This window comes from Trichosurus vulpecula, chromosome 6, assembly GCF_011100635.1.
Source record: "Trichosurus vulpecula isolate mTriVul1 chromosome 6, mTriVul1.pri, whole genome shotgun sequence".
Lineage (NCBI taxonomy): Eukaryota > Metazoa > Chordata > Mammalia > Diprotodontia > Phalangeridae > Trichosurus > Trichosurus vulpecula.
The window spans coordinates 31,430,993-31,450,878 of record NC_050578.1 but is presented as its reverse complement, the minus strand read 5'-3'; positions in this window follow the sequence as shown (position 1 = coordinate 31,450,878).

Here is a 19,886-nt window from a genome sequence, read left to right as displayed (position 1 = left end):
AAGTTTTATCAACACAGCATAAACTTTGGCAGGTCCTAGCAAGCAAGAAAGGCACAAAGCATAAACTCAGTTTGTACGTATATTGTCTGGGGATCAGCCTTGCTTAGGCCAAAATCACTCATGTTCAGATTCATAGGGATAAATATCTTCTATTGAAACCTAGAGAAGTTATCATCAGTGTCACTCAAGGAAGCATTCAAAACAATTAAACAAAGTTCATTGACATATTGAAATACTACATGCAGTAAAACAGGAAAACTCACATTTGCTTCCAAGCTCATTACTAACAAATATAGGGGGGAAGAAAGAAAAACACAAATCAAATTGAACAATTGGAACACTGAACATGAATAGACTGAATTCACCTAAAGAAAGAAAAAGTTAGGCATGGTTTGGTGTTGTCTTTTGTTTTCAAAGAGGACCAATGAAATCACTTGGATTTAAGTGAGACACAGTTGCATGAAGTTGTCAGCCTCACTCTCTCTTCCAGAGTCATCCAAGTCCAGTGGCAAGACAAAAGTCAAAATGACTGGTGATATTTTTTAAAAAAGCCAATGGCTTTATGTCTAAACCTTAGAGTGTTATATAAATGTGAGCTATCATTACAGAAAAAAACTTTGTTATTAGAAACACATTTTAATGGAGGGAAAAGCTTCAAGTAATCATTTATAATTTTTTATTTCCTTTCTTAAGTTGTCATGTTGGCAGTTTTTGAAAAGATGAAACATAATCACAAATTATTTAACCTTTCTAAAAATGAAATAAATTCAAATTAAAACAACATTGAGGCACCACCTCACATCTGTCAAGGTAGAAAAGTAATTAAATGCAACATAATTCATTGTTGTTGGGACTTCAGGGTAAGAGGAACAATATTATATTGCTAACAGAACCATAAATTTATATAATCATTTTAGAGAGTAAAACATATTTTCTGTATTTTTATTAAATAAATTTAATGATCCCATTACTGAACTTATGCCCTAGAGATGCAATTAAAAAGAAAATAAGAAATCCATAAAATAATAGTTATCCCTCATTTATTTGTAAGAACAAATAACTGGCAACAAACTTTATATTCTACGGTTGGGAAATAGCTGTATAAATTATTATTATCAATGTGAGAGAAAAGTCTTACACTATGAAAAGTGATAAATATAAGATATACAATGAATAATGGAAAAAATTAAATGTAAGGCAATGTGAAGAAAGAAATACTAAAAAGCCCAATATATATATGGGTTAGGACCATGTGAAAACAGAACTCCCTTTCTTCCCTTTCTTCTCTCTCTCTCTCTCTCTCTCTGTCTGTCTGTCTCTTGATATAGATATATATATATATATATATGGAGAGAGAGAGAGATATTGATATATATGTTGATATATATACACACACACACATATACACACACATATATGTATGTATGTATATACAAATATGTATATATAAACTGATTTTAAAGCATGAACAAACAAATAGGAAACAGATTTGGTAAAGATGAGTTATTATTGGTTTGTTAAAGCACATTTTATTATAGATGTTTTAGGCTGGGGAAAATGGCTTCTTTTGACCTTTAGTTGGCTCTGCTTCTCAAAAAATTTAAGTTGAGGCCTTATTTTAAAGTTGTTTGGAGTGGAATGTTGTGAGTATTTGTCTGGGTTCTCTGCCATCTTAGCTGTGCCCCACCCTATCAGATGTTTTTAGAATATAAATATTGAAAGAAGGCTTATGAGTCTAGAAAAAGCTAGACTGACATAACAATTAAAAGCTTGAGAAAACCCATCAATTCTCTTTGTAGGACAAAACTAAAGTGCAGAATTTTTAGCAGTTTGCAATAATGACTTAAGTCATTGGTGTATTCAGGAAACCATAGACATTCCCACTCTCCATCTGTTTTCTCATGGGTTTTCATTTCAATCAATCAGGAAACCAGATACCTGTTAGCAATTAGCCCTAAAACACTGATCACAACTTCCAGGGACACTTGAATTACTGGAAGCAGCAGAACCTCTGACAGCCAGCACCAGTATTTTCACACCAAGGCACTCACTCCCATCATTTCTGGATTGTATCTAGAAAGCAAACCATGACTTCCATTCCATAGCAATTAGTTTATTTGTAAAGGAAGTAAACCACAAGTACCACATAATCAGCAATTTCTTAGACAAACAGACACTTTCCTTCTTCACAATTAATCACAAATACTATTGGATTGAAATTAGGCACGTTATTACTTACCCCTGAAATGGAATTAAAAGCCTGAGAAATTAGCTCCAAAATTCCTGGGAAATTTCACTTCAGTCAAGAAACATCTCTACTTCAGAGTTGGTGTATTTAGTCAAGCAACATCTCTTTTTCAAGGGTGGGAAGCTATTCTCCAATGTGCATTGTGGATCTGTACCCAAACTTGTACACGTAAATGAATATATCACAAAGTCAAAATAGGATTATGCGCGAGGAGCAGTACCAAGCCTGTCTGCTCAGATTCACTTCCTCTGTGCTATGTGCAAACCACAGACCACTGAAATTTTGACTTGAAACAAATACATATAGTCTGTCTCAAGAGTTTTGACACAGATTTAAACTCTTAAATTAAAGTAATTATTATGGTTATAGTAAGCTTGGATTTCTTCCTTTGAAAACTGCCTTTTCATATCCTTTGACCAATTATCTATTGGGGAATGGCTCTTATTCTTACAAATTTGAATCATTTCTTTATATATCCTTTATAAAGGACTTTATCAGTGAAATGTGCCACAAAGATTTTTCCCAGTTATGGTCTCTATATCTTTGAGATATATCTTTGAGATATATCTTTGAGATATAGAGATCCCTGAATCTTTGAGAAGGCCTCCCAGGCTCAAGTGAAACTGAGTAAAATGACGAGTTGGACATGGCTAGGGGGGCTATGTTTATATCAGCTTAATAAAAATTTTTTCCAAGACTGCAATTAATTCTCCCGAGAAAGGAGAAAAAGACTTCTGAAAATTAGGTTACAGTTCCTCTTACTAGTTCTTGTAGGGTGACTCCCTTTGCCAGCATTATCTCTTTGAGATTCTCAGTTGAAGATTTTTCAATTTTTCAATATTTTCTTTGGCTTACTAATATTACTTACTTTGTGTTAGGGGTCCCTGACCAGCAAGGACCCCAATCTCAGTACGCAATGATGAGGCGGGAGTCAGGGAAGATGTAACTCCGATTTATTGGAAGACATTATCCAGTTTTATAGGGTTTTGCACTACATGAGCAGAAGCAGGTGTTCAAGGGGTAAGGGGTTGACAGCATGGGAAGATCGATATCTGGTGGGAAGAATCTGGATTGTAGTAAACTATGATTCCTACAGGTGTATGGGAAAAACTAGGGCTGTAGTAAGGTAGTTTCCATGGGAGTATGGTAACAAAGGGGGGTGCTGTCCTACAGTATCTACGGAGGCGTGGGAAGGCTCAGGCATGTAGCCAGCTGATATCAGAGCTGTATGAGCTATGTGAGGCACAGGGCAGGATGCCCTTGTAAAGTATCAAAGATGTTCCAGTAAATAAAGTATCAAAGCATTGTTGTGTTAGGCACTGGTTCAAGAGCATTAGGTAGTGGCCAGCTGGGTTCCTCCTTCTAGGCTTGTGAGTCCCTGGTAAATGGACTCTGCCTGCATGAGAAAGGATGGCTACGAGAGCCGTAGGGGGGCTGTTAGGGGGGCTGTTAGGGACGGAAGTCCTTCCTCCGGGCGCCTACCGTTCCAACTCCTACTAAACCTGTCTGGTTTTACCCAGGAAACAGGCCAAGCACTAGGGTCCGAGCAGCCCCGGGGTTGGCACCAACTCCCTACAACTTTGGTTTACTTGTATTATTGTGCTTGGGTCAAACTGAGAAAAGGCTGTTAAATTTGTAGTTAAAGAGATAATTGGTAACTTTGGAGAGTAGTTTCTGTTGAGTGATGAAGTTAGAAGCCAGATTACAAAGAAAGTGAGAGGAAGTGGGGGTATTCATTGTAGATGGCTTCTCAAGGAGTTTGGCCATGAAAGGAAGAACATGGGATGATAGTGAGTGGGGACAAACAGATAAAATGAATGATTTTAAAATTTATTTATTTTATCTTAAATTTATGGAATAAAATAAGTATTTCCATAACATAGTATAACAATAAAAAAAAGATGATTGCACATGAAACTGCAAGTCTATTCTGTACAACTTTTTCTGGATATATATATAGCAGCTTCCTCCATGGGGGGAGGCGGGGAGTGTGTTTGCATCATTTCAATGAAATTGTTTTCTTCCAGGACTGCAACTGATTCTCCAGAGTATGGAGAAAAAGACTTCTGCAAATTAGGGAACAGTTTCTCTTCCAATGTCACTTGGTTTACAAAATATTAATTATTTTTTAAATAGCTTACTCAAATGTTAGTTATTTTAACAGTTATGACTAGTCTTTGAATGGTCTAGAATAGACTATTTGCCATCCTTGGAACTTCAGTTTTCTTTTGCGGGTGATGTTATTTGACACATATTCAAAAAAGAATTAATCAAGGATTTTTTTTCTAAATTATTATTTATTTATTTAATATTTTTTGTTTTCAGCATTGATTTCCACAAGAGTTTAAATTACAAATTTTCTCCCCATTTCTACCCTCCACTACACTCCAAGATGGCATATATTCTGATTGCCCCATTCCCCAGTCAGCCCTCCCTTCTGTCACCCCACTCCCCCCCATCCCCTTTTCCCTTACTTTCTTGTAGGGCAAGATAGGTGTTTATGCCCCATTGCCTGTACATTTTATTTTCTAGTTGCATGCAAAAACTTTTTTTTTGAACATCTACTTTTAAAACTTTGAGTTCCAAATTCTCTCCCCTCTTCCCTCCCCACCCACCCTCCCTAAGAAGGCAAACAATTCAACATAGGTCACATGTGTATCATTATGCAAAACCCTTCCACAATACTCATGTTGTGAAAGACTAACTATATTTTGCTCCTTCCTATCCTATCCCCCTTTATTCAATTTTCTCCCTTGACCCTGTCCCTTTTCAAAAGTGTTTGCTTTGGATTACCTCCTCCCCCTATCTGCCCTCCCTTCTATCATCCCCCCTTTTTTATCTCCTTCTTCCTTCTTTCCTGTGGGGTAAGATACCCAATTGAGTGTGAATCAAGTAATTTTTAAAATAAATTTTATCAACTGCTAAGGCAGCAACTTTGAGTTTGGAATCTCTCTGAGCCAACAACTTTGGCACTTAGTGAGGGCTTGTTAAATGGAATTGCATCAGATGACCTGGAAAGCATTTTTCCTTGGGATGTAGCCATAGAAACAGTCCAGGCAAACAGTGATAGCTATTCTATCATATCACCATCTAGTGGTTCTCAGCTGCAGTTACAGCCTGGTGGACATGGTTCTCTCAATGATCAGGCTGGTTAGAATGGTGTCTATTGCTCACTCCAGATCCAAAGGGGGGACAGTATGAAGTAGTGAGAGCAGCACTATGTTTAGATTCAGACAGACTGGATTCAAATCTCAGCTTTGCCTCTAACTAGCTACAACACCTTGGGCAAGTCACTTTGGGCAAGTCTCTGTGGGTCTCAGTTTCTTTGTCCATAAACATGAGGGACTGAACTAGCTGGTCTTTAAAAGCACTGTTAGAGGTCCTTTGTTTGAATCCCATTTTTGACACTTACTATCTTGGAAAGTAGACACAGCCTGTTGCCAAGACAACATTTGATATTTTTCCAAAATGGTAGACCTATCAGAGTTTGTAATCAACTTGCATAGGCTTTGAGAACCCAGGGTTACCTCCACAACAGAATAAGGTACCCAAGGTCCCTGCCACACCCTGCCCTGACACTTTTCTGAAAAGTGATGAAGGAAGAGTAGCCATGTCTGCCTCAATAGGACTTTGTGGAAAACAGCTTTGTTGAGGGCATTAGGAGAGTGTTACTCCATAGGAGACCACATTTTTACCAGCATACATTTGAATGAGAAGTTCAGAGAATGCATAACTTCACTGCAACCTTAGTCTAGTCATATAACTTTTTTGAGCCACAGTTTGTGCATCAGTGAAATTATGGGATTGACCTATATGACCTTTGACATCCTTTCCAACTCTAGGTCCAACACATTATCACATGAACTTTATAGTCCTGTGACCTCTTGTAATCTAAAAGACCTTCTCAGCTCTAAACTAATCCATCTATCAATCTAATAAGCATCTAAGTTCCTACTATGTGTCAGGCACTGAACTAGATGCAGGGGTTTTTACCCCCTCAAGTAAAAGGGTTTTGAGAGTGGTGTGTGTCTATTTCCTTGATATTCACTTCCTGGCAGAAAAGTGATGGACTCAAGATGCAAAGTGAGACATACATTTCCTAACACAGCCAATTTGTGGATTTATTTTCCTTGATTCTGCATATGTGTTACAAGGGTTTGTATGTTTTGTTTTTGTTTCTCAAGAGCGACTAAATTAAGGAAACTCCAGAACCATTTGCATGGCATGGGGCTAATGTCTAGAGGCACAGTGTATGCTGAAAATAATTTATTTGTTTGAACCCATATATCAGGGAGGATTGGGGAGTTTATTGGATCATGGGTTTAGAGCTAGAAGGGGCCTTAGAGGTCACCTATTCTGACCTCTTTTCCCAGAGAACTTAACACTAAAAGGTAAAGGCCCCTCAGTTGACACCTTCAAGGTATTCTTAAATTTTGGTCCTTCTAATAAGGTAATAAATGTCAAAGCTAGGATTTAAACCCAGATATTATGATGTCATATTTAACATTTTCCCACTATACCATAATTTCTCCACTATCTTCCTCTGATGGGGAAGTGGAAGAGTCAAAAAAGACAGGTGACCTAAGCAAGAGGTGGCACATGGCACAGTGGATAGCCCGACAGGCCTGGAGTCCAGATGACCCAAGTTCAAATCCAGTATTTTACACTTACTGCCTGTGTGACCCTGGGCAAGTCACTTAACCCTGTTAGCCTCAGTTTCCTCATCAGTAAAATAAACTGGGGAAGGAAATGGCAAACCACTCCAGAATCTTTGCCAAGAAAACCCCAAACAGGGTCACAAATAGATATGACTGAAACACCTCAACAACCACAACAACAACAACAGGTAGAGAATGGCAGTTATAAATTATTTCACAAAATTTCTCATTTCAAGAATCAGTGAAAACATATATAAACACATATATCTCTTAAAAGGTAATTCAATAGAGTTGCATGTTTTATATATTTAAATGATGGGAAATGATGTCTGCAAAGAACGAGATTTCTGAGGCACCCATCAGTGCAATTAGTGAGCCCATTTTGAAAAAAAGAAAGAAGCAACTTCTTAATAATAAGCTTCGGGGTAGTTGTAGCACAGTGTCAGTGTAATCCTTGTTATTTGTTCTTTGTTACTCCCATTGGTGAAAAATTTTAGTAACATGAGAATTCAAATATCTTCACAAGCTATTAAAGCACATTGCCAAGAGCCATCTCAAAGCTTAATTCAAAAAACACGGATTTTAAGGAGAAAGGTTAAATCCTTTTTTGAAAAGGGCACGATTCAGAACAAACACAGCTTCTGAGAGGATAAGCCAGTTCCAATTGTCTTCTTTTGGGAGTACACAATGACTGAGTCCTCCTGGGGACATTCTGGAAGCACTGAACTATAGCTGAGTTCACATGTGCATAGCATGGAGCATTTTCAAATTGAGTTCCTTACACCTACACCATGGTGGGTCATACAAGTGGGATTTCCCAACTCTAGATTCATCAGTGATCTAAACTGAAGCAGATTTTGACCTAACAAAACTTAGTAGATGAGGCTAAGAGAATTGCCTAAGGATCAGAGGGGTAAAATGATGTGCACGTGGTCACACAGCTAGAAAGTGTTAAAGGGGGGACTTAAACCTGGGACTTTCTGCACTCTTATCCAGTAAACACTTCAATTTATTCTTTTAAAATAATGGGGCTGAACTGAAGTCATTCTCTCTCCAGTCTCTCTCTGTTTCTATCTTTCTCCTCCCTTTTCTCTTTCTCTCTCTTTGCCTTTCATCACTCTCTCTCTCTTTCTCTCTCTCTCTCCCCCCATTTCTCTCTCTTTTGCTCTGTCTTCCCCACTCCCTGTCTTTCCCTTCTTTCTTTCTATCTTTGCCCCATCCCATTCCCTTTCTCTCTCTTCTGTCTTTGTTTCTCTCTTTTTTTCTGTCTCTTATCCCTCCCTCTTCTCTTTCCCCACCCCATTCCATGTTCATAAAAGGTAAAGGCACTCAGGGTTGATAGAACTGAACCTCATTTTCCCCAGACTTATGCAGTCCACATAACTCAAGCAGTGATGATAGGCAAAATTCAGGGTTGCCTCTGAAAGGTTGCCTTTGCCTCTACTGGATCCCGGGACTTCCCTGTTGGTCCAGGGACTCCTCTGCTCCTCCCACATTGCAAATCACTGCTATGTGTCTGCAGCTACTGACTTTGCCCAAGAACTCCTCACAACTTACTATATGCAAAGTACTGTACAAAGCATCAGAGAAAAGCTATAATATGTATTATATTATAATGCATAATATATCTTAATATAATATATCATAGGAAAGTTCTCAAGGAAGCAAGGGAGATTATACATATAAAAAGAAATCTGTACCCTGTAGAGATTTGTGGTTTCTATTCTAATCTGTACTTGGAATTTTTTTTAATTCCAAATTTAAAAAAAAGAAAAAAGTTTTTTTAAAGAAAATAAGCTGCAGACTACGTAAGCCTAACATGTATCTTTTCATTGACTTTGGGTCATCTGTAACTTTGATTCTTCAGAGAAAGTGGTATTCTAGAATCTGCAACCAATTCAATGTCCCTGGGAGAACCCTGGGATAAAAGAGATGAGTTAGGGTTTTTTTAAAGCATCATGGGATTGTTAAAAGTACTGATTGACTTTGTGAATGCAATCCTGCCTGTTCTCATTGTCCTTTTCACTTCTGGGTCTATCTTATTGTCCATCTGCACTCTCTGTCCTAGTACTGACATGCGAACTAGGCATAGTATGTCTGGAACTTTTCATTGTTTTTCTCCTACACATTTATTTAAGCCAATCTCTTTTGAGTAATCATGGATTTAATAGAAGATGTGATGTAATGTGGTGTAACTTAACCCATTTAGTATGATGTCATCCATAAACAAGCTTATCTGGATGACCTTGCCATCCAAAGGGAATCCCTCTTCCATTTGGACCTGGTGTAGGACCTCTATGACAGTAGTGCACAGATACCTTCAGTGAACATACGTTGTCCTGTTTTATGTCTGACTTATAATAAAAAACCAGAGGGTCAATGACTAGCCTTTTCTCCATACTTGCATTAGCAAGGAATCTGATGTGATTTTAACATACGTGTAGTGAGTACATCCGGGCAAAGTCTTTGTTGCCCTATTAACAGAGCCTTTTTTCCTGGCCTTGATGATGTCTCCTTAGTAAGGTATGAAATCACTTTGACAACATTAGGTCTTTGATAAGTTGTTAAGTCCCCGTACTGTCTATAACAATACATTACTGATGACCAGTGATTGGTGATTCATAAGTAATTCATACATTTATGCCATATCTTGCAGCTTGGCCTTTACGAGAGAAAGATGGACCCTAGAGACTGGAAACAGGAAAAGAGAGAAAAGGGACTAGAGAGACCTTGTACTCAAGTTCCTAGAGCAGTGGGCTTCAAAGCATTTTGATTATGAACCCTGTTAGTAAAATTTTTGAGCGTATACTCCCAACATGCCTATATAGCTAGGTCCTAAATAATGAATCCCAGGAAGTGATTGCACTATTCAAATTCTCACTGCATGTTTGGATTGGGCTAAAACCTATTACCAAATTTTATATAACTATCACTTTAAATAGTACAAATTCAAATATATTAGACCATTTCATGGGATTCATTATTTGTACTGATAATTTACTAATTGATAAATTTATGCATATACTATTATATAGTTCTGTACATTATAAAACCCAAAATTTAAGTTTAAAGAGTTTAGATAAAGATAAAATCATATTTGATACTAGAGTCAATAGGGAGATATTGAATTCTATTGAATAGGGGAGTACCTGGGCTTTAGGAAAATCCCTTTTGCAGCTTTATGGAGGGTAGATTAGAGAGGGAAGAAATTTGAGACAGAGAGACCAATTAGGAGGCTATTACAAAGATTCATCAGAGAAATGATAGACTGAACTAAGGCGTAAGTAGAGAGAAGAGGACAAACACAAAAGATGTTGTGTAGATAGAAATGGTAGACTTGACAAACGATTGGATATGTGGGGTGGAGTATAAGCAGTCGAGGATAACATTGAGATTGAAAACCTGGGTGACTGGAAGGATGGTGGTGCCCTTGACAGTAACAGAGGAATTTAGAAGAGGGGCAGGGTGAAGGGAAAGACAATATGAGGAGATTGGTGATCTGTCATGTTATTTTCCCTGTGAGCGTTTCTAGACCATTCAGAAATTGATAAATGCTAAAATCAAGGCTTGATTCATTGTTTTATTTATTGTCTAGACTTAAGAAAGTGATAGACAATATATTACCAATGCCGATTAAATTTAAAAGTGTCATACTTTTTCTTTTTCTCCAGAGAGCTAGTTGTTGAACACTTGCCATCACACCATCGAGACTCGTGACCCACCCATACTATCTCAGCCCATGTGACACTCTCCCACCCAAAAGAAAAGAGAAGGGTGTAGGGCTTTTACTCAGCACTCATTGCCCTAGTACCTAGAACCCCCCACAAAACCTGGCTTATGTGGGATGTCTGCCTCAGTTGCCAAGTGATTTAGGAGCTGAGTGCAGGGTTGTTGGGGAGGTTTGGGGTACGTGGAGAATGTTAATTACAGCCACTGAGAGGCCAGTGACGCGAGAGAGCCAGACAAGTAGGTTTGAGCGATAATGGGTAGAAGAGCCGTAGTGTGGTGGAGTCAAGTCCAGTATTAGCTATTGAGGGGAGGGGAGCACGTGACCCATCGCTCCTCCCCACCCCCATTCGTTACTCAAACACACATTGGATTCATATTGTATTCACAAATCCCATTTTGGAGATCAGTACACAATATGGCAGCCTACATATTCATAGAATGCCCCCAGAGGACCAAAAACTCAGCGGATGTCAGCAGATTAAAGCAATGGCTGAAGGCATGTAGCAGAAGATTTGTAAGGTAGAGGGAACAGAGGAGTCCCTGGACCCAGGAGAAGCAAAAGTCAAAGCCACAACCCTGCATTTTGCCTTTATAATATGATATAATATAATATAATATAATATAATATAATATAATATAATATAATATAATATAATATAATATAATATAATATAATATAATATAATATAATATAACATCACATCACATCACATCACATCACATCACATCACATAATATAATATAATATAATATAATATAATATAATATAATATAACATAACATAACATAACATAACATAACATAATATAATATAATATAATATAATATAATATAATATGACATAATATGATATAATATAATATGATATAATATAATATAATATGATATGATATGGTACAGTACTATACTATACTATACTATACTAACGTTATATTGTGTTATATATATCATGATATATTATGTATTATATATGCATATATTATAATACATAATATATTATGTGTTATAATGTAATATACATGATAGCTTTTCTATTTGTATCTTCAATGTTTTGTACAGTGCTTTGCACATAGAAAGTGCTTAATAAGTGCTTTTAAACTCATTCATTGTTTAAAAATGTCTAATAAATTCAATATGCTACTTTCAAAGCTGCCCTGCTTGTCTGTTTCCCTATGATGTTCTTTCTGTTCTCTTCTCTGCATTTTAAATGCTTTGGTGATGCCATTTTCCTTCTTTTCTTCTATTTGTAGCCCCAATTGCTAACTCCCCTTTTCCCTCTCAAATCCTACCCATTCCCCTCCCCCAGTAAAGAAAAAAACATAATCCTTGTAACAAATAACCATAGTCAAACAAAACAAATCCATGCATTTACCCCGTCTAAATATATCTATTTCATTTTGCTCCTTGAGGCCAGCCCCCTTCTGTCAGGAGGTGATTTTGCATGTGCGTCCTGTTTTCAACAATGACATTTGTGTAGATGCTCCCTAATCATCCCCATCATCCAGAAAACGCATGGTCAGAAAACAAGGTATGTTTTCTGATTTTTAACAAACATCAGGTATGTAGTGAGAGTGAGGCCCCAGAAGCAAGTCTTTATCACATTGGTAAGGAAGAAAATGGACAAGAATCACAAAGGATAGTGAGGTGTGGGTGATACACAGGTAGTTAATGTTTAGACCAAAGGTGTCAAATTCACCACCCAAAGGTATCCATTTCTATTTGAGTTCAACACTACGGGCTTAGAGCACACATCTATTGACACACACACACACACACCCCTATATATTTTAAAAAATATTATTATATTATATTATATTATATTATATTAATTATATCATATATCATATTAAGATTTTATACATTATTTATATATAATATAATATTTCATATAATATTTATATATTTCATATATTATTTATGTATAATATTTTATATATTATTTCTATATTATGTAATATTTGTATATTATATAAATACATATTATATTATAAAATATATAGGGGGTGTGCCCATACACATATGCACACATCACATTGCAGTATATTTGTGTGTACATGTATATAGGTCTATGTACCCTACGGATATATTCATGTATGTGCGTACATCTAAATCAGGTTTTTTTCAAGTATATGATGTAGCTAAAATGCCATCCATTTTCAATCATTGGAGAAACAGAATCTTTCACCTAGAATATAGGCTTTTGTAAGTCGGTCTAGGACTTCATATGCCAGTTACCTCATTTTTCCACCTATGGAAAAAGTATGTTCTGAGCTCCATTTAAGTAACCCACAAATGAACATTTGGAAATCAAACCATATGCAAGTTGGGGCTTTCTTGCGTTCAGGCAGTTGGCTTCTAGGTCGTTATTCCAAATACCACCACAAGATGGTAACCTTGGCATAAATTGTAAGTGACTATGAGAGCTCTAAATTGTAAAAGTGGAATATGTTTTAAATTGAATTATTTCAGAGAGAGGAAAATGGGGGGGGGGGGAAGTCACTTAAGTGTTTGTGCAAATGTGCAAATACATTTTTCCCAAAAATGGTATTTAGAAACTGTTATTAGCTATTTCCATATGTACACATTTGTAAATGGACTAGGAGGGAAAATATATTGGTTGGAGCAATTGGTAGCTTCTCTATTCTTGAAGCATTAGCTGCCATTCACTTTGAATCAAATGCTTCCTTTTTCAGCCTCACTGAATCTCGGTGGCCGAGTACCAAGGAAGCAATGAGGATGGAAGCTACTAATTTTACCAACACCACATATTAACCTATGGTTCAGGGAAACCCAAGAATATCATTGCCATGGGTTAGAAGTAGCCACTACTGCATTTCTAGCTTTTATAAGTTTCTCTTCAAAACGAATCCTTTTTCTTTGCATAGTTCACTTTTAAAGACTGAATCCAAGGAGAAAGCTTGGATATAATTGAGGAGACCTTGTAATGTGGTGTGGCTTGATACATAGGCTTGATACTAGGATTCTGAGATAGCTAGATTTGAGTCAGTGATAGAATAAAAGTCTAGTGACAGGGGCAATGAGGGTTCGAAGAAATGGGATCTCTTCATTATCAGATGACACAAGAGGCTTACTTCTGGGCCATGCCTAGGCAGGCTTCAATTTTAAAAATTTCAGTTCTTTATAATTACACATGAGTGCCTGTAGGTGTACTAGCCCGAAGCCAAAATTCTGGGTATGTCTCTGGGAACCTGGGAAGGCTTCCCAGCATCAGGCAACATACTTAGTATAGTATATTCCTTGCTTTCTTTTCTGAATGCCTCTCCCTTGAATTATGTTGCCCTGAGAGAGTCTATAGCAGGGATAGGGAACCAGCTGCCTTGAAGCCACATGTGTCTCTCTAGGTCCTCAAATGCAGCCTGTTGACTGATTCAGGCAACATTTAACACTCAAGTCACACTTGAGGACCTAGAGGGCCACATATGACCTCAAGGCCTCAGGTTCCCCACCCTGGTAGCATACTATAGAATCCTTATCATAGTTCACAAGTACCCCCAAATCAATATTTTTGGTTAATTGTCCATACTAATTGCTGTGCACCAGCCCTCCTCTCCAATAACTAGAAGGCCATAATAGCCCCTCACCTTTAACACATATAACTCAAAGTTCATTTGCATGAGACTCTCCTCATTGGTGGAGATTGGTTATTCAATGTTCCATGTCTGCATTAGGGGAAGAGTTGGTGAGAGCTTGGGAGAAGAGAAATCCTTCTGGCTTGCAGCTTTGAGAAAGAAAAGCGGTTCTCGATTCTCTTTAGGTCCCTGAAGGGAGAAAAAGATTCTAGAAGTTAAGATATGGCAGAGCCCAATATCCCCCACCCACACCACCTTTCTAAGGGGAGCAGATGCAGTGGGAAAGAGGCTTCTTGTGGAAGCCAAAAATGGAGGTAAGCAGGGAGAGCATTCCAAAGCATAGAGGATAGCCAATGAAAAGATATAGAGTTAGGAAATGGAGCGTTGTGTATGAGGAACGGCAACAGGGCCAGTGTCACTAAAACAAAGAGATCATGGCAGGGAGTAAAGTTTAAGCCTAGAAAGGTAGAAAGAGCCCATCTCATTAAGGGTTTTAAAATGAAGCAGAGCTTTTTACCTTTGTTCCCAGAGGTAATATGGCGCCAATGGAATTGACTCATTACATTGGGTGACATGGCCTGACTTGGACTTTAGAAAAATCTCTGGCAGTTGAGTGGAGGATGGACAGAAGGAAAGAGACCCTTGAGACAGGGAGACCAATCAGAAAGCTGTTGAAATAAATAGTCCAGGCATGAGATGATGCAAACCTGCGCCAGGGTGGCATCTATGCGAATGGAGAGGAGAGGATGTATGCAAGAGAAGGAAGAAATGACAAGCTTTGGAAACATTGGATCATGGAGTGAGTGTGAGTGAGGATTCTACAATGATATTGAGGTTGACAGACAGGGTAACTGGGAGGTTGGTAGTACCCATGACAGTAAGAGGGAAATTCAGAAGAAGGAAGCATTTTGAGGAAAAGATAATGAGTTAAGTTTTAAACATTTTGAGTGTTGACTATGGCTGCCAAAATGTGTTTTCTTGAAAAACCCACTTCAACTCCTTGAAATATGGATATCCAGCTATCACCCAAAAGTAAATATGGCCCAGACTGGATTCCCAATTCCCTATTTAGCCTTCTCTCCTGTCACCACTTTCCATTATTCTTTTCATTAGCACCAATTTCCTAAGTTTAAAAAGAACTTTAGCATTATCTACCCCCAAATTATGCCACTCTGGCTTCTTGGGTGATGGCCTGTGGAGCAGGTAATGTGCATGAAAAGTTTTAAGGAGATCTGGGGAGGCCCTTCTGTCCTAGTAAAAAAAAAATTCACCCATCTATCACGTTGTATCTATCTACATCACATTACAGGATTTTCGTTAGGGTTTACAGTAACTTAAATTTGGGTTCATAGTAAAAGTTCCATAAGACATTTTGACATGCATTATTTTATTTGATCCTCCCAACAACCCTTTAAGGCACATATTGGATGCAAGTATGGTTACCATCATTTTATGGATCAAGAAACTGAGGATCAAAAAAGCTGATCCAGACCCTAGGTCTTCTGAATTCCAGGTCCTATGTTCTGTATGTCAAGCATGCCATCTCATGGTGAACCACTAGATGGAGTAAAGATACAAGTTTTTGCTTTACTTTTAAAAAAATACATACATGCGTATATACATATATATTTAATAAGCACCAAAAGATAATATTCCCATGCACAAAGTTGAACAGAAAGAGGATTACATGTGAAAATATGAGTCTCTATTACATCTCAAAAGACACAAGTCAGACATATGACCTGCTTATTAAAGTACAAAACATTCAATATGTTGCTTTCAAGGCTGCCCTGTTTGTCTCTTTCCTTCTGAACTTCTGTGCATTTTTTATATAATGGCCCTCTTTTCTTTCTTTTTTTTCTGAGGGGGAGGCATCTCTTCCCTCTTAATCCCCTCTGCTTTGACCACTAGAAGTGAAACATAATCCTTGTACAAAAGGGCATGGCCAAGGAAAACAAATACGCATCTTTGCTGTATCCAAAACACGTGTGTCTCCTTTTGCACCTTGAGTCCATCACCTCTCCTTCAGGAGACGGGTACCCTGCTTCCTCTGAAGTCATGCTTGAGCATTGTAGTTGGTGAAGTTCTTAAGCTTTTCAGAATGTTTTTTTTTCCTTAGAGTGTGGTTATCACTGTATAGTTGAACTATATACATTGTATAGTTCAACTGGTTCTGCTCACTTCACTTTGCTTCCCTTCTGAGGCAGAGGTGCCGTAATGGTTAGATCACTGGTCTTGGAGTTGAGAAAATTTCAGAACAAATTCTGCTTCAGACACTTTCTAATAAGTCATTTCACCTCTTGGATTCTCAGTTTCTCCATCTATAAAATGGAAACAATAAATAGCACCTACCTACCTCCCATTGTTGTAAAGCAGGTCAAATGAAAAAAAAATATGTGTAAAGTACTAAAAAAATTCTAGTTCTTATGCCATTCTAAATGGAGTACAGGTATCCTACGTAACATTTTAATTGATTACACACAGAGAGATGTTAGGTAAAATAACTTTGAAAAGTAGAGTTTCTCTCATAGTAAAATGTTGTAAAGGTAATATACACAATTTGGACCACCAAAGCTTAATATTAATTTTTAACTGAAATTATGTAATTAGAGGAGCCGCTAGATGGCACTCCTGGAGTCAGGAATACTCATCTTCCAGAGTTCAGATGTGGCCTCAGACACTTACTAGCTGTGTAACCCTGAGCAAGTCACTTAACCCTGTTTGCCTCAGTTTCCTCATCTATAAAATGAGATGGAGAAGGAAATGGCAAACCACTCCAGTATCTTTGCCAAGAAAACCCCAAATGGGGTCATGAGGAGTCGGGCATGACTGAAATGACTGAACAACAATAAAATATAATTGGATTGGACTGTGTAGCATCATTTGCATACACTAACAGACCAGAGGGGTGGAGACATGGCACACCAATTCATTAAGTGAACTCTCTAAGATTTGTAGGAATGAACTTGAAAGCAGCAAGACAAAATGCAAAGAATACAGCAACAGCATAGTAACATCCCATATATTCCTGCTAATATCCTTGAATTCCTTCACAGTGGGACACAGCTTCCTATTCCATGCTTCCTTACAAAGGTGAGAGTAGGAATGATAAGAAGTCACATTTCTATAACACTTTGTTTTCCAAAATGCGTTCCTCTCAACCACCCTTGGCAGATTAAATAATATGATGACCATTTTGTAGGTGAAGTATATGTTGAGAGCCTTGCTCATGGTCACACAACTAAGAAATGCCAGAGCCAGGATTTGCTTACCAGCCTGGTGTCTTCTTACTAGACTGACAGCAGCTTGTGTTGAATTTTTCACTACCTTCTCCTCCCCCGGCACTCAACAAATATTTGTGGAATGAATGAATAAATAAATGAATTAGTTAATTTTCAATTACTTCTGGCAGGGGCCATGGTTTTTCAGAGACCTATGGAATGAATGAATGAATTGAATTAAATTTTTTTTTTAGTATAAATAGACTTCATTGAAGTCGGTTCCTCTGAACCAAGATGAAAATCATTGTCTACATTAGCACAAGTTGTAACATTTCACAGCTTCTAAAAGGAGTGAAAGAATTAGGCAAATTAAAGTTTCTTTGGCAGCTGCCAATCACCAAGCATAGTGCCTTGACCAGAGTAGGCACTCACTTGAATATAAATTCCTTCACCAAGTCTCCTATGATTTTTATGGGTTGCCTTCCCTTATTGCCTCATATTAATAGTTAACATTTATAACTTTAAAGCATGCAAAGTTCCTTACAAATACTATCTTATTTTATCTTCATAACAACCCTGGAAGTTGGGTGCTATTCTTCTGCTTCTTCACATCCTGCTAATGAGGAATCTAAGGCAGACAGAGGCTAAGTGACTTGCCCAAGACCACACAGCTAAGCATATTGCTGAGGTAGGATTTGAACTCAGATCTTCCTGATTCCAAGTCTAGTACTCTCTCCACTATGCTAATATTAATCATTTTTTTTTTTAAAAAATGCTTGTCTAACACAGACAAGATCACATATTCACATGGAACAGTAAGTACTGTGACTGCTCTATATCTGAATTTTGGCTTTCAAATGCCTTTCTCATCTATCTGCTCTGCTTCTGAGCTACTAATATGGACTGCGATATTTTTGCAAGTGGCAGATTTAGATCACCCCAGTTTGCATATGAAATTTAAGCCCAAGAGGTCAATAGCAAGCATATAAAAATAAAACGGCAGGGCTGTTATCAGGTAAACAGGAAAAAATACATTTCCTTTAATTCCTTGGAGGATGATGGGTAATTTAGCAAATAATAGCTTAGGAAAGAAGTCATATTCCCAAATGAAAAATCTAGATTTGCACATGCAATCAGCTCCCAGAAATACTACATGAATAGATTTGTAGTTCATACCTCTCCAAGGACAGAATCTCCAGTGGATTTTCAATAGCCAGAACAAAGTTTTCCTAAATTTATATTAAGCCCATTAGGAAAAAAAATACTTATTGGCTTTTGAGAATGGGAATGACAAGGGACCTGAGGATATTATGCATACTTGAGAATTGGGAAATTTTCATCTGAAAGTTAAGTGGAGCTTCATAGTATTTCTGAACAGATTTTAAAAATATATTATATTTGATCTATGTATGAACTGTGAAACAGTACAATTTGGGGGTTAGAGGGCTAGTCTTGGAGTCAGAAAGACCTGAGTTCAAATCCTAGTTGTGTGACTGTGGGTAAGTCACTTAACTTCTAAATACCCTCAGACAACTAAGTTAGATGTGCATCTGATCCGCTGCATTAAGGGTAAGTTTCCAAACATGACACTCCCCATCATTTGAAACCCCACACTAACAAAAATCACAGGTTTAGACATCAGCTCCCCCCAACACACACACACACACACACACACACACACACACACACACACACACACACATATACACTGTGACTTCCGTTACCATAGTGGGGTACCTAATTGTGCAATTAGATACCAGGAAAATGGGATGAAACTGTCATCCAAAATATTTTCCAATTCTCTGTGACATTTTCCCAAAATACTACTTTATCCTATCTGTGACATTCAAGTCATGAGGTAATAAGATGGATTTTATTGACTCTTGAATTCCATAGAAAAGTCTTGGAAGTATTTCAATCTGACCAACAGCAATAGGAGATTTTCATTTAAGAAAGTGTGTGTGTGTGTGTGTGTGTGTGTGTGTGTGTGTGTGTGTGTGTGTGTAACAGGGAATGAGTCCAATATTCTATGGGAAATTATGTTTTTGGCAATGTCTCCACCTCTCTCCTTTCTCTTTACTGAACAGTTTGGCAGAAACAGCAAAGGCAGACAGGTGAATAAAGTGGGTAGATTTACAGACATGAAGTCAGGGAGACCTGAATTCAAATTTCACCTCACTTACTAGCTGTGTGACCCTGGCTAAGTCATGCTTTAGTTTCCTCAGCTGTAAAATGAAGGAAAGTAATGACAGCTACATCCCAGGATTTCGTGAGGATAAAATGAAATCAGGTTTGTAAAACACTTTATAAATTGTAAAGAAATGTATACATGCTGGCTGCCGTTGTTATTTCTGGATAGCCAACTTCCCCTTCCCCCATCTCTCCTTACCCATTTTCTATCTCTGGTCCTGGACCGGCGGGGCTCCAGGCATCTGCCACG